The 5,526-nt window shown below is 32.8% G+C and overlaps 1 long non-coding RNA gene across 1 annotated transcript; it reads right to left on the minus strand.

Annotated features, from left to right (window-relative positions):
• Positions 1-2,818: 2,818 nt before the first annotated feature.
• On the minus strand, positions 2,819-4,744 carry LOC109120322 (uncharacterized). Its single transcript, XR_002027777.3, has 2 exons — positions 3,363-4,744; positions 2,819-3,095 (listed from the first exon to the last, which is right to left on the minus strand). It is a non-coding gene; the product is annotated as an uncharacterized lncRNA (long non-coding RNA).
• Between the last annotated feature and the right edge of the window lie 782 nt (positions 4,745-5,526).

Genomic DNA, 5,526 nt, shown 5'->3' on the forward strand with positions numbered 1-5,526 from the left:
AACAGCATGACGGACCGTCACAGTCATGACTGCCCGTCACAGGCTGCGTAACCCTGACTGGGTCGGATTTCTGTTAAATATTTAAGGGGCGTTTTAGACTATTTCTGCTTATAATTATAAATTTAGTGGGTTAATATTAATAATCCAATTTCTTGAGGGTTAAAGGAGATAACCTTGAATTAATTAGTGGGTTACTTTTGTCTTCTTATATACTTAATTATATGCTAATTAGGGTAAAAGAAAGAGGGTTGAAGAAGAAAAATAGAAAGAACAGAGAGAGGGAGAAGAACGATCGAGAGAGAGAAGAAACCAAGAGGAAAACAAAGCTTTGGGGAATTTGCTTGCTTTATCACTAATCTTCGGTGGAGGTAGGTTATGATTTTTATGCTATTTCATAGTAAACTCTTAATAGCGAATGATATGCATTGGGTAGTATTGTAAACCCTTCTATATGCTTAATGATATGCTTGTATGATGTGATTATGCAATTGTAATGGGTTGGGAAGATAAGGCCCTCTTTGTTAATGATGATGCCTTGGTATAAAAGAAGGCTTGATGAACTAAAAGAATGGGGTTAGGGGATCGGGTGTCACGAACCGACACGTAGTATTAGGGGGATCGGGTGTCACGAACCGAGACGTAGTATTAGGGGATCGGGTGTCACGAACCGACACGTAGTAATAGGGGGATAGGGTGTCACGAACCGACACGTAGTATTAGGGGGATCGGGTGTCACGAACCGGCACGTAGTATTAGGGGATCGGGTGTCACGAACCGACACGTAGTAATAGAGGGTTCGGGTGTCACGAACCGACACGTAGTATTAGGGGGATCGGGTGTCATGAACCGGCACGTAGTATTAGGGGATCGGAGTGTCACGTTTCGACACCAGGATAGTAAACATAATGAATCTTGAATTTTGCTAATATACTCAGATTTAATGAACCTAGTTCCCAAATTAGTATGGTATGGAGGCTTGCGTCCTCATGGTTGTACTTGGCGTGATTATCAATGGTTCTTGTACTTGTTGTTGCTACCTGTTGAGTATTGTAGTTGATTTTATGATATTATCTGATATATACTGTTTTCTATTTTGAGTTGGCCGATGATATCTACTCAGTACTTGTGTTTTGTACTGACCCCTACTTGTATGTTTTCTTTTGTTCATCGTGGAGTGCAGCAAACGTACCGTCGTCTTGAACTCAACCGCAACTCTAGCCAGTCTTCATCACGTCAGATTTCAGGGTGAGCTAAAGCTTCTAGCTTGGACTGGATCTTCTTCTTCATGTCTTGATGCCTTGAAGTTCTGGCATAGACTAGCTATTATTTATGTTTAGTTTCTTAGATACTCTTAGCTTTAGTAATTTGAGGATAGATGTTCTTGTGATGATGACTTCCAAATTTTGGGGATAATAATAAGTGTTTGAGTTTTTAGAAGTTATTAATTGATTTTGTTAATGAGTCTTAAGTCTTCCGCATTGTATTTTGTTCATTATGTTTGAAATGATGGGTCTAGATTGGTTGGTTCGCTCACATAGTAGGATAAGCGTGGGTGCCACTCGCAGCTCGATTTGGGTCGTGACACCGTGGCAGCCTGTGCAAATAGTATAATTTTTTGTCGTGGACTTTCTAATTCTTTGTGATCAGTTGTACTCTGGAGGGTATCAAAAACTAACTTTTTAAAAATAACTTATCTAGTATGTAAAGTTCAGTTACATTAATGCGACAAAATAGATTCTGAGTATACTATCTCACTTGCTTACAATATGTAGTCCATACAAACTCTACCAAATACATTCAAACAAAAATAGGACCTAGAAAAACTATTTTCAATCAAATTGGACATTAGAACTTAAAGCCTCATAGAATCAAACAACATTTTGAGAACAATCAACAAAGATATACAACGATTAAGTTAAAAGATGCTCAAAAGAGTACTGAGCCACACCTGGAGAGAAAGGTAAACAATCAAATTTTACAGCCTCATTTCGAGAACCCAGAACACATAGCAGGCACACTTAAAATCGTGGCTGAATAAACTGCATACTATCTTGAACAAACTAAAAGGACACTAAGGTAACTTTAAGAAAATAGATCAAATCATATTAACTAAGAAATTGATACAAACTAGCAACTCACTATTTCTGTCACAACAATGCATAACATTCTTGGTCTGAAACATACAAGGAAAAATTATAGATAAGAGTTGTACCCCTCGCGAAGCGACATACTCAGGACAGCGATGAAACCACGAGCAACTTCAAACATCAAACTGCAGAGCTCATTATTCGGTCTCTAATGCCTATCGCCTGATAATAAAAGGAAACAAAATATCTCTCTATATATAGCTGAATGATAAGGCTGCTGATGTGGCATGTCTTATTATTTATCTATTTTCTCCTAATTTTGCTTTTCTTTCTTCATTTTTATTTTATTAATATTTCTTAAAAAATAACTGTGTTCATCATAATTAGCATAATGGGCAATTAAATTAGGAAAATAATTAATGCTCCAGCCCATGTAGCATCGATTACTTCTATGCTTTTACCAATAATTAATTGGCATCGTTTCTTTGCTTATTCATACTCTATGTTCTGATATATATATATATATATATATATATATATATATATATATACACACACACACACACACACACTAGAGAAGCATGTTCCTGCAGAACACGAGTTCAAGACTTAGAAAAATTATAATTCCCGTTAATTCTAAATAGCAATAACTACTTAATAAGTTATAAATAATTATAATTACAGAATATGCAAATTAAAATTTAAACAGAATACAAACAGACTTACTCATATATCAGTAATGCACAATTTCATATCTACGAAGTAATTCAACAAAAACACGTCAAACAATTCTATATCTTGTACATTCAAGTGCATTAAATCTTGCTCTTTTCTAGACATTATTTTGAGGATGTAAACATCATCAAATCAATATATTACAATCTATTGATGAGACATTTCTAAGAGGCTAGGGAGTATATGAGGAAATTTGGTTCACTTTGCTCAAAAATTACGATCAGAGGTTGTTCCGGTGGAGATTGTTGAATTTTCTATTTCGTTGCAAGTCACCTGAAATTTAAAATATCAAACACATTATTCGAATTGAATCAAAACGTATACATATATTTTAATAAAATATAACCAAGGTGTTAACTACATTAGTTAACAATCAATATTTCATAATAATCGGACATTAAACTTCTACAAAACATTTTAATTGACAAAGAATGTGCAAAGAACAAATACCAAACATTCTATATAGGTTGCAAAAGTGGGAAATGGGTTTGAAGAATTACAAAGCCACATATGACTACAAGAATATGGGTAGGTACATACCCTACTACACAAATGGCTGTTGCTGCCTCAGCTCTTACGGAAACTCAAAATGTTGTACTCAATTTTGCTCATCATAATTTATATAAATTCTTATTTAGAGCTTTCTCTCTCCATCTGTGAAGGTATATGTAAAGCACCACGAATTGATACATATAGCTAGAAAGCTACTCATCAAAAAGACAATAAAATGCAAAAAAAAAATAAATAAATAAAGTATAAGTACCAGGCAACTATAGCCCAAGAGGTAGTTAAAAATGAGAAAATACACCAATCTAAGTACTAAGAGCAGTTCTGTTTTTTATGAGGAAAACTATCACTGAAGACATGATTATCTGTAATCTTCAGAGAAAGGTCCAACATTTATTAGTTCAATTAATAGATAACTAATTCTAAAAAAAATAACTAAACAAATAATAAGAGACTAATGACTGATAACGCATATCTGAACAATAAAAGTGTACATTTTCGGTGGGTGATAGTTCTGTATTAGTGCATGGTGAATGTTATGTGTAAGGTATTCAAGTGAAACATTACATTGGGACATATGAAATTACATATTCAGCTCCCAATTGTATTAGTTGTAGTTATTTTTTATATAAGGACGTTTTACATGAGCTATAGGATAATTAAAAAAGTTTCATAAAATGCAAACACATAATACATCGATCATTAAAGGAATAGGCACTTCACAACTAAAGCCCTTTATTCATGCATTTTTTACCGAAAAGGTAGTAAACATTCACGTCCTAATTAACAACACATTTATGCATTTAACCAAACAGATAGTACGCATTTCACAACACTTGCAAAAAATGATATGTCAAATCGAACAACTGATTCGACGCAACGAGTTGTCTCGTAGAAGTTTATTTATTGAAGTTGTACTGGGTGAGTAAAGCATAAAAATAACTCGAAAACACAACAAATAAAATTGAATATCGAGGAACACAGCACTAATCGAAAAATCTTGGGGACAGAGGAAAACCAAGTGTTGTTGGAAAGTGAATTAAATTTCAACACTCAACTACACTACATTCAAACATCATCAACTCATTAATTAAATCTAAAAACAGAATTTTATAAATCTATTCGCCAAAGGTAGAAATCGAGGAAAAATTGAGAAAACAAACACATGTAGACGAAAAAAATGAAATCGAATTAATAACAAATTAAAAGAGGAAGAAAGAACCTTGAACATGAAAAGGTTGGAGGCAACATGTCTCTTCAATAAATGAGAGGGTGGAGGGATGTTATGGAAGTCGTGGAAGCATCTAGTGATGCCACACACATAAAAAAGTGGCCAAGTTAACCATGTGGAATTGGATGAAAATAGGACATCAAAGAAGAAATAACAACAAATATCTTCGACTAATATTTTTTTTTATAATAAGTTGTCATGTCGATAGTGTCATATTACTGACTCTTTTACTATAGTACAAATAAATATATACTACTACTACTTCTTGTACCTTTTCTTTTGAGGTCTCATGTAAGTGTTTATCTCTGTTCTTTTATTTTTTTACTTTTTTATTTTATTCATGATCATCTAATAACATGCTGACTAATATGGAGTTATTTTTTACTTGACGCGGTAACTTTTAATAAGTGTCATTAACTATAGGGCTGCCGATGTGGCATGCTTTAATGATCAATATTTTATTTATCTATTTCTTCTTATTTGGATTTTTTATTAATTTTTTATTTATTGATCTATTTTAAAAAATAATTTGTTTCATCATAATTAGCATAATGGGCAATTAAATTACGAAAATAATTGATGCTCCAGCCCACGTAGCATTGATTACTTCTATGCTTTTAATTAGAATAAGGTGCTTTTCTCTATTCTCTCTCTCTATATATATATATTAGTTATAACAGGCTAACTAATATGAAGTTTTTTTTTTACTTGAAGAGGTAAGTTTTTTATCAAGTGTATTGTTATTCAAGTGTTTGCAAGATTTTATTGTAATAAGTGTAATTTTTTTAAAGTTATCAATATATATGAATAAGTCTCTCTCTCTCTTCTCTCTCTCTATCTATCTATCTATCTATCGATATATATATTGCAAGATTTTATTGTAATAATTGTAATTTTTTTAAAGTTATCAATATATATGAATATGTCTCTCTCTCTCTCTCTTCTCTCTCTCTCTATATATATCTC

This window comes from Solanum lycopersicum, chromosome 5, assembly GCF_036512215.1.
Source record: "Solanum lycopersicum chromosome 5, SLM_r2.1".
NCBI classification, from domain to species: domain Eukaryota; kingdom Viridiplantae; phylum Streptophyta; class Magnoliopsida; order Solanales; family Solanaceae; genus Solanum; species Solanum lycopersicum.